Raw genomic sequence first — 10886 nt, 5'->3', positions numbered from 1 at the left:
CGCAGACACCCAGCTAGAATCCCCCAAACCTGGGTACGACCGTAGCATATCTTATGTAAAAGAGCATGTCACTGTTGTTTAAATACTGTTTTCTTCCAGAAGAGAAATATGTTAAGCCCCTGAATGTGTGTTGAATGATGTGTGTGTGTGTGTGTGGTTTCCCCAGGCGTGTAGTGAGTAGCTCCTCTCTGCTCCTGCCGGTGTTACTGCCTCGTCTCTACCCCCCTCTCTTCACCCTGTACGCCCTGGAGAAGGAGAGGGAGGACGACGTGTACTGGGAGTGTGTCCTCCGCCTCAACAAACAGCCAGACATGGCCCTGCTCGCCTTCCTCGGAGTGCAACAGTGAGTCTCTCTTGGACTGACCAATGAGGTTGGGAATGACTAGTAGTAGCCTCTTACAACCCTTCTGATCTCGCCGTCTAACATTCTGTTGAATCCGTGTTGCGAAACCGAATGTGAGGATAGTCGGGGCCTTTTTTAATTTAGCCTTGTACAAGTTTTTTTCCGACCATGTAGCCTGACGGTCCTGACCTGGAAAAACTGTAGTTATAACATGTAAAAATGAATCTCTTTTTGCTTTCAGTAAGTTTTGGCCGGTTTCGGTTCCAGTGCTGGGGGAGAGGACAGAGGTGTGACACTAAGTACATTCTGAAGCACACTACCCTCCTGTGGGTGAATTACAACATTACACCAAGTACATGTTAGATTGTCCTTACTGACCGTCTCTCTCCTCTTTCTAGGTTGTGTCCAGCACAAAAGACGCCTGTTTTGCCTCGGCAACGGAGACCTTACAGCAAATCAGGTACGCTTTATCCAGAGCAGTACTATATCGTCATGAATGAATGAGTCTCATGCACTCTTTAAGTTAGGATATTGTGGTTTATATGTGGTCGTGTATTAAGACAGTTTGTTTTCAGCACAACGTTCACCCCATCCGACAAGCTGCAGGTGATCCAGCTGACATTCGAGGAGATCACAAAGGAAGTGGTGTCATCACTGGAGGATAGCTTCCTGTGGTCCATGGATGACCTGTTTCCTGTGTTCCTCTACGTGGTGCTGCGCGCCAGGTGAGTCGACGAGAACACACACATCCTCAGAGATGCACAGAAATCTGATTTTTCTCCAATTTTAGAATCAGAACTACACGTGTATTTACAGTACCAGTCAAAAGTTTGGACACCTACTAATTCCAGGGTTTTTCTTTATTTTTTACTAATTTCCACATCGTAGAATAATAGTGAAGAAATCAAATCTATTGGAGATTCTTCAAAGTAGCCACCCTTTGCCTTGATGACAGCTTTTCACACTCTTGGCATTCTCTCAACCAGCTTCATGAGGTAATCACCTGGAATGCATTTCAATTAACAGGTGTGCCTTGTTAAAAGTTCATTTGTGGAATTTATTTCCTTAATGCATTTGAGACAATCATTTGTGTTGTGACAAGGTAGGGTTGGTATACAGAAGCCCTATTTGGTGAAAGACCAAGTCTACATTATGGCAAGAACAACTCAAATAAGCAAAGAGAAACGAAGTCTATAATTTCTTTAAGACATGGTCAGTCAATCCTGAAAATGTCAAGAACTTTGAAAGTTTCTTCAAGTGCAGTCACAAAACATTAAGTGCTATAATGAAACTGGCTCTCATGTGGACCGCCACAGGAAAGGAAGACCCATAGTTACCTGTGCTGCAGAGGATAAGTACATTAGAGTTACCAGCCTCAGAAATTGCAGCCCAAATAAATGCTTCAGAGTTCAAGGAACAGACACATCTCAACATCAACTGTTCAGATGAGACTGCATGAATCAGGCCTTCGTGGTCGATTTGCTGAAGAAGATACCACACCAATAAGAAGAAGAGACTTGCTTGGGCCAAGAAACACAAGCAATGGACATTAGACCGGTGGAAATCTGTCCTTTGGTCTGAGTCCATAGTTGAGATTTTTGGTTCCAACCCCCGTGTCTTTATGAGATGCAGAGTAGGTGAACTGATGATCTCCGCATGTGTGGTTCCCACCGTGAAGCATGGGGGAGAAGGTGTGGGGGAGTTCAAGGCACACTTAACCAGCACGGCTACCACATCATTCTGCAGCGATACGACATCCCATCTGGTTTGCGCTTAGTGGAACTATCATTTGTTTTTCAACAGCACAATGACCCAAAACACACCTCCAGGCTGTGTAAGGGCTATTTGACCAAAAAAAAGAGTGATCGAGTGCTGCGTCAGATGACCTGGCCTCCACAATCACCCGACTTCAACCCAATTGAGATGGTTTGGGATGAGTTGGACCGCAGAGTGAAGGAAAAGCAGCCAACAAAGTGCTCCGCTTATGTGGGATCTCCTTCAAGACTGTTGGAAAAGCATTCCAGGTGAGAGGTGGTTGAGAGAATGCTAAGAGTGTGCAAAGCTGTCATCAAGGTAAAGGTTGGCTACTTTGAAGAATCGCCATATAAACTATGTTTTGGTTTGTTTAACACTTTTTTTTGGTTACAACATGATCTCATGTGTGGTATTTCATAGTTTTGATGTCTTCAGTATTATTCTACAATGTAGAAAATAGTAACAATAAAGAAAAACCCTTGAATGAATAGGTGTGTCTAAACTTTTGACTGGTACTGTGTATGTGTGTTAACCAAGGCTGTGTTTCTCTTCAGGATCAGGAATCTGGGGTCAGAGGTGAGTCTGATAGAGGACTTGATGGACCCCTGTGTACAGCATGGAGAACACGGCATCATGTTCACCACTCTCAAGGTACACTCATAGCATACGTTCTATGGCAGATAGAATCCAAATGCAGGCACTCACACTCATAACTTATTCAGATACTCATAACATATTCATGCGATCGATGCACGCTTACACACACCGCTTCATAGGGAATAAATTAAGCTGTAACTATCTGTATCATATATTCATTTTATTTCCCTCTGTCTGTCAGGCGTGTTACTATCAGATCCAGCATGAGAAGACCACATGAGAACCACAGAGAATCTCTGTACTGTATATTGCAGCAGCTCTGTAAAGTGGCATTCAGACGGACAGCCGATTTTAGAGGGAAGGGATTGGAGAGGTTTTGAGTGATGCTGTGTCAGGGTCATCACAGGATGGTCATGATGATTGACAGACAGATTGTCCATCTGCTCATTTACATTTAAGTCATTTAGCAGACGCTCTTATCCAGAGCGACTTACAAATTGGTGAATTCACCTTCTGACATCCAGTGGAACAGCCACTTTACAATAGTGCATCTAAATCATTTAAGGGGGGGGGGGGGTGAGAAGGATTACTTTATCCTATCCTAGGTAGCAGGACCCCTTCCCCCTTTACATACACACACACACTGATGCATGCTCTTACACACACACACTACAAAGCTCCCCGCTCTAACCACTGCCTAATAGTGAACGTGTCATCCGGCTTATACACCTACTTGATTCATCAGGTTGACCTCTGTAAAACCCTTGTTGTAAAACTGTTTTGGCCAGTTTATCTGTCAATAGGCTTTGTAACAGCTTAGCCCCTGAATGAAGGAACCTGCTCCTTGAGCCGTCTGGAATAGGGGCTTACTGTGATGTGGGCAGAGCCAGTGGCGTTTCAGCCTTATCGTGGACTGTTGTGAATATGACTGGCTATTTACTATTCACGCTGTATTAGTGGAAGAGATCACTGCCTCTTTTGTCACCCAGCGCTGGTATCGAAATGGAAGTCTATGAAGAGAAACTTCCAAGTGAGACTCGCCCTTAACATGGAGCCTGTCGAATAACAAGACGCCATCTAGTATGTATGAGGTGTATGAAGTACGCGTCACATGGCCACCTGTTGCTTCCATCGGACCTCAGCCCTCAAAGCACATGTTATTTAATGGACCAACACAGTACGTCACATTGATGCCACTTAAAACAAGGAAAGAGTTGAACCGCCCAGATGCAGTGACGTCTGTGTACACCGAGCGCTCGCCTACGCTCACTCAGACCAACGCCAGTTGAAGTTGTTTTGTAGAATGTGTTCTTGTTGTATTCATTGTTCTGAACAATCTTGAATATCCAGCTCTATTCAGGTGATTTGAAGACGTGAAGTTGGGTGGCGCTCTGTTTCTCATGTGACGCAGTTAAATGACAGCCAGCTAATGTGCACCTCACCTGCTGGCCTCTAAAACATTTCAATTCATACTGTATTATTTGTGTTTATAACCTCTCTGTTTGCACAATATTTATAATGCTACAAGGTGGTTCTTTCAGGTCACTTTGTTATTCTACACCAGAGCTAAAACCTCAGCCACCTACATGAAATGTTGACACTTGATGGGTAACCCATAGAAGAAGACTGTTTGTTTATTTTCTGTTATAAAAACTTTTCCTACAATATAGCTAATGTAATATTCATGTTTGTGGTTCTTCAAATCAGATTAAGACTTTTACTAGGAAGCAATATTGTTTATGCGTGTGTTTTGGTGTGCTCACTGTCATGCAGACAGACTTATGACAGTATTATGCAGTATTTGTACCTGCAAGGCAATCGCTACACTGAAGAAACTGTCTCTGTTCAGCTTGTTGTGGTCTGATCATGTTGTAATGGCAATATGATGGTTATACAGTGACATTGAAGTCTACCAAAAGAAATTCTTCCTGTTGCTGAATTATTAATGTGGATAATAGAATTTGTCACAACTGTTATTGATTGTTTGATGGGACACGCAGTACATAAGAATCTATGTTTTAAACAGAATTTGATTGTAACCTGGTATTTGGTTAATTCTTTATTCAGCTTGTTTGTAATTTGTATGGTCATGCCAAGGTTTACCTCCATTTCCCCCCATAATTCCTTTGGAAAGGACTTATTTAACTGTACATCTGTTTACACCTAAAACACATGTCATGAGGTGCTGCATGATATAATATCTCTACAGTGTTTTACCCATAGACTGCATAACATAGTTTGATCTATGAAGGAAGATCTGCCTGCTTGTTTTTATTTTTTATTTAAACTTTATTTAACTCCGTTAAGAACAAATTCTTATTTACAATAACAGCCGAACCCAGACGATGCCGCCCTATTGGACTCCCAATCACGGCCGTTTGTGATACAGCCTGGATTCGAACCAGGTTGCCTGTAGAGACACCTCCAGCACTGAGATGCAGTGCCCCAGTGTTCTCTGTATGTTGTCACATTTGTCCTTTTTAGGGGAATGATGTCAGCATTTTGTCTAATGTACATATCTTAATGTAAACAAAGGGCAATAAAGCCAACTGACAAAGTTCTCTTTGAATAAAATGTGCCTCTGTACTAGTTTGTCTTAAATTGTAAACCACATGGTCCTGTTACTTTGCTTTAATGGGTTAGATACAGTTGAAGTTGGAAGTTTACATAGTTTTTCAACCACTCCACAAATTTCTTGTTAACTATTGTTTTGGCAAGTCGGTTAGGACATCTACTTTGTACATGACACAATTTTTCCAGCAATTGTTTAGACCAATTATTTCACTTAATTCACTGAATCACAATTCCAGTGGGTCAGAAGTTTACATACACTAAGGTGACTGCTTTTAATCAGCTTGGAAAATTCCAGAAAATGATGTCATGGCTAATTGACATCATTTGATTCAATTGGAGGTGTACCTGTGGATATATTTTAAGGTCTATCTTCAAACTGTGCCTCTGCTTGACATCATGGTAAAATAAATCAGCCAAGACCTCAGAAAAAACATTGTAGACCTCCACAGGTCTGGTTCATCCTTGGGAGCAATTTCCAAACGCCTTAAGTTTCCACGTTCATCTGTACAAACAATAGTACGCAAGTATAAACACCATGGGACAAGGCAGCCGCAATACCGCTCAGGAAGGAGACGCGTTCTGTCTCCTGGAGATTAACGTACTTTGGTGCGAAAAGTGCAAATCAATCCCAGAACAACAGCAAAGGACCTTGTGAAGATGCTGAAGGAATCAGGTACAAAGTATTTATCCACAGTAAAACGAGTCCTATAGGCCGCTCAGCAAGGAAGAAGCCACTGCTCCAAATCTGCCATAAAAAGAAGCCAGAGTATGGTTTGCAACTGCACATGGGGACAAGATTGTACTTTTTGGAGAAATGTCCTCTGGTCTGATGAAACAAAAATAGAACTGTTTGGCCATAATGACCATTGTTATGTTTGGAGGAAAAAGGGGGAGGCTTGCAAGCCAAAGAACACCATCCCAACTGTGAAGTACGGGGGTGGCAGCATCATGTTGTGGGGGTGCTTTGCTGCAGGAGGGGCTGGTGCACTTCACAAAACAGATGGCATCATGAGGAGGGTAAATTATGTGGATATATTGAAGCAACATTCCAAGACATCAGACAGGTAGTTAAAGCTTGGTCGCAAATGGGTCTTCCAAATGGACAATGACCCCAAGCATACTTCCAAAGTTGTGGCAAAATGGCTTAAGGACAACAAAGTCAAGGTATTGGAGTGGCCATCACAAAGCCCAGACCTGAATCCTATAGACAATTTGTGGGCAGAACTGAAAAACCGTGTGCGAACAAGGAGGCCTACAAACCTGACTCCGTTACACTAGCTCTGTCAGGAGGAATGGGCTAAATTCACCCAACTTATTGTGGGAAGCTTGTTGAAGGCTACCCAAAACGTTTGACCCAAGTTAAACAATTGAAAGGCAATGAGACAATTAATGACAATACAAAATAACTTTTTTTAAAGCCAAAACTTTTTACATTGCAGCAAGATAATCTTAGTTTACAGTTCAGCAACAAAAAGTAAATTACTGAATAAATCACTATAAACAAACCGTTTCTGATGGTGTTTGATGAAACATTGGTAAACAAGTTAATGTTAAGGAGTTGCTGGTGACGCTGTCAGTGATTTATTTTGAACTACAGGCACACTTAACCAGCATGGCTACCACAGCATTCTGCAGCGATACAACACCCCATCTGGTTTGCGCTTAGTGGGACTATCATTCGCTTTTCAACAGCACAATGACCCAACATACCTCCAGGTTGTGTAAGGGCTATTTGACCAAGAAGGAGGGTGATGGAGTGCTGCATCACATGACCTGGCCTCCTCAATCACCCAACCTCAACACAATTAAGATGGTTTTGGATGAGTTGGACTGCAGAGTGAAGGAAAAGCAGCCAATATGTGCTCAGCATATGTGGGAACTCTTCAAGACTGTTAGAAAAGCATTCCAGGTGAAACTGGTTGAGAGAATGCCAAAAGTGCAAAGCTGTCATCAAGGCAAAGGGTTAGTATATTTGAGTTAATCACATTATTTGTATAATTTGTTCTGTTTTTTTCTGGTTGATTAAATTGAAATTGCAACCAACTTTCAATAGCTTGTTTTAAAAATGGTGATATCTGGGAGATTATTTCCTTTTCAAATAACTGAATGTTTGAGGTTGTAATCTGAATAAAGGAAGGAAAGACATTATTGAACATGGGGTGAGACATTCCTATTAATTTGCTAGAGGACCAGTTCGGATTTAAGTATAACTTTTGTATGACTGAAGCCTTTAGTGAGAGGTTTAATGCTTTAATATTTAATCATTTCTGCCCTTAATATTTCATTCATAATCATTATATCAATAGGCCCGTTTAATTTGGTCTGGCTTGCAGTTCCAATTACATGGATAATTTTTAAAATCATCGTTTAAATAAAACAACCAAGTTGTTAACGAGTGTGCCGAGAGTCGGGAAGCAAGTACAGGGAGTGTTTTAATAAATAAACACGAAACTCAAACAACGTACCGACATGAAAACAGAGTCAATAACACCTGAGGGAAAAACCAATGGGAGTGACAGATATAGGGAAGATAATCAAGGAGGTGATGGAGTCCAGGTGAGTGTCATGAAGTGCTGGTGCGCTTGACGATTGTGACAGGTATTCGGGATAATCAGCAGCCTGATGACCTAGAGGCCGGGGAGGGAGTATACTTGACAAAAGTATTATTATGACATCGACCGCTGAACACCGAGAGGGACCGACTTCGGCGGAAGTCATGATAGGCATCCCCCTTGTGTGTGGCCATAATGCCCCCTAAAAAATCCATGCCTTTTGTGGCTGTTGTGCCCTTGGCCTGAATATAACAATTATAATTCCATTCTACTGGCTGCCATGCTTCCAAAGCACCTCTCACTCCCATATCTCAATTCTTATTAGCCAATGCCTGTCACATGATCGGGTCCTTCTCACAGGCTACAAGTGAAGACAGACGCATCTGGGACGCAACTGCACCCTCCCCTCTTATCGAATTCCAAGGCGCATATTGAAGATATTGGAAGAACTGTCCACATTTACTTTTCGTCAGCCAACCAGATGAATAGGCCTAACGAACAGCAAAAGCACTAAGCCTATGTCACTGTACTATCCCCCATAGTAGAAAAGTTGATCTATTCTATTCTATTCACCTTGTCCTTCTGTGCAAGAAATGAATATTCCAAACATACTCTGGGACAGTTGTGGGTTGCAATAGATCCCAAATTAATGCAACCACTCGCATAAAACACGTGTAAAAGACTAATGCAATAGATCAGAATGTTTAGCTTTAAAAGTTGATAAGCTATCAGGCTATTTCTTCACAGTAGAGACGCAGCAATGAGCACACTGCAGTAGGCTATAAGTGCAAATGTTCCAAAAATGCAATCAATTAGCAAATGCAATTATGCATGTAATTCTATATTATAAAGGTGCATTTTTATGGTGAAAGCTACCTTCCCTAAACTTGAAACTCATACGCCTTCTATGGATGCCAGGATGCAACACCAGTTGCAAAACAGATTCATGTGCTTAATTTTAAGTTATTTGGCCACTTTAGTTGTTATATAAAACGTATCAAAACCTATAGGCCTATGGGATAGGCTATGAGCTAGACTACTTGAGGTGTGTGCTAGGGTTGCCAACTGTCCCTTATTAGCCGGGTGTCACTTATATTGGGTTTAATTAGTTTGTCCATACAGGACCTCCCTTGGCCCGTATATTTATCCAATCACAGTATAGCGTAAACGCGCCAATTCTTTAAAAGTATTTTCTGTTGTTGTTCGGTCGTTTTGGCATATCAAGGAAATATGAACAAACCTGCAAAAAAATAAAAGACTTTGCGTCTACAACAAACAATGGGAGGCAAAAAAGACGTGGGTTAACCTGATGGGGCTATGGGAAATACTGCCCCCTTTTGGATGAATGGTGTGCCCAAAGTAAACTAAAAAAAAAACTGTCAAAAATTGCTATAAAAATTGCTAAATTGCTATATGCATATAATAATTATTATTGAATAGAAAACACTCTAAAGCTTCTAAAACCGTTCAAATTATGTCTGTATGGTTGAGAGAATGCCATGAGTGCAAAGCTTTCATCAAGGCAAGGGTTGGCTACTTTGAAGAATATAAAATATATTTAGATTTGTTTAACACTTTTTTGGTTACTACATGATTCCGTAAGTGTTATTTCATAGTTTGATGTCTTCACTATTATTCTACAATGTAGAAAATAGTAAACATGAAGAAAAACCCTGGAATGAGTAGGTGTGTCCAAACCTTTGACTGCTACTGTGTGTGTGTGTGTGTGTGTGTGTGTATATATAAATTGCTATATACAGATGACAATTTTCTATCTAGCTAAATCTGGTGCAGGAGCATGTTGTACATGATCCCTGACAAATAAACGTAATAATAATGCTTTGGTTTTAACAGTCACGTTAGAGGTCAAAGGTTACTGTTTCGTAAATATCTCTGGTGCTGCTGATAATCCTCTAAGCTTTGTTCTATTTCTATACCTAATAAGCTAGACAGAGGGGGGGGGGGGTCAATTAATGACCATACAAAAATAAGAATTTTAAAGCCAAAGCTTTTTACAGCGCCTCAAGATAATCTTAGGTTAAAGTTGATCTCTAAAATATATTCTGTATTGTCCTCAACATGAAATCATATTTTTTCCATGGCAGATTACTTCATAGATCACCATCGACAACCAGTTTCTGATTGTATTTGATAAAACATTGGTCAAATAAGTCCACAGCAAGGAGATAAGTGTGTGACAGACTTACATTTTCATTTGTATGGTTAGAGAAGCAGAATGTGTAGTAGGTACTACACTATATAATGACTTAATCATCATCATGTTCTGTCCCTATCTCCTCCAGCTGTTGGGAGCTCAGTTCAGTGATGTGTTTAATTACACACTGTGGGCTATCCCCTCTTTTCCCTCTATTCAACACAGAGTAGCTGTGTGGCCATGTGTGCGTCCCAAAATGCACTCTATTCCCTATATAGGGCACAACTTTTGACCAGAGCCCTCCAGGGCCCATATCTCTCTGGTCAAAAGTAGTACACTGTATCGGGAATAGGGTGCCATTTAGGACACTAGCTTTATCAGGCCACGGTCTGGTGGGTTTTAAAAGCAGAAAGAGTTAAGAAGCTTTGGGAGCAGAGCTGTAGGATAGCCTTGGACAGGCCAGCAGCAGGTTCGACACGCTTCTGTCACTTCCGGCAAGAGAGAGACAACTCACTTGCCCAGGATTAACTGGGATAGAGAGAGGATTACACTCTTCTCTTCTTTCTTTCCAGTTCGCTACGTAGTAAAAGCACAGACCTGTTACCAGCGAATCCCCTGGGAACTCTCACTCTGCGGCAAAAATTGGTCAACTGTATTACACAGAGGACAAATCCTCCTCTGGAGCTAAATATTAAGGGTTGAGGAAGCGAGTCAAAGGGACTGGAAGAAAAGAGACCACAGAGGTAAGTAGTGAGCACGCAGGAATGTGTTAAGTCTTTTACAGTTGGCTCTGAGCCCAGATACAGTAGACTCACTCAAACTGTTGAGGAGGTGGGATTGGGCTCTTCTAGTTTTCAGGATCTAAAAAAATTGTTTTCCCATCAAGGTGATCCACTGTTTTTAATCCAAG

Source organism: Oncorhynchus masou, chromosome 6 (assembly GCF_036934945.1).
Source record: "Oncorhynchus masou masou isolate Uvic2021 chromosome 6, UVic_Omas_1.1, whole genome shotgun sequence".
Classification (NCBI taxonomy): domain Eukaryota; kingdom Metazoa; phylum Chordata; class Actinopteri; order Salmoniformes; family Salmonidae; genus Oncorhynchus; species Oncorhynchus masou.
The sequence above is the reverse complement of the archived record's forward strand: the minus strand, read 5'-3'. Positions refer to the sequence as shown.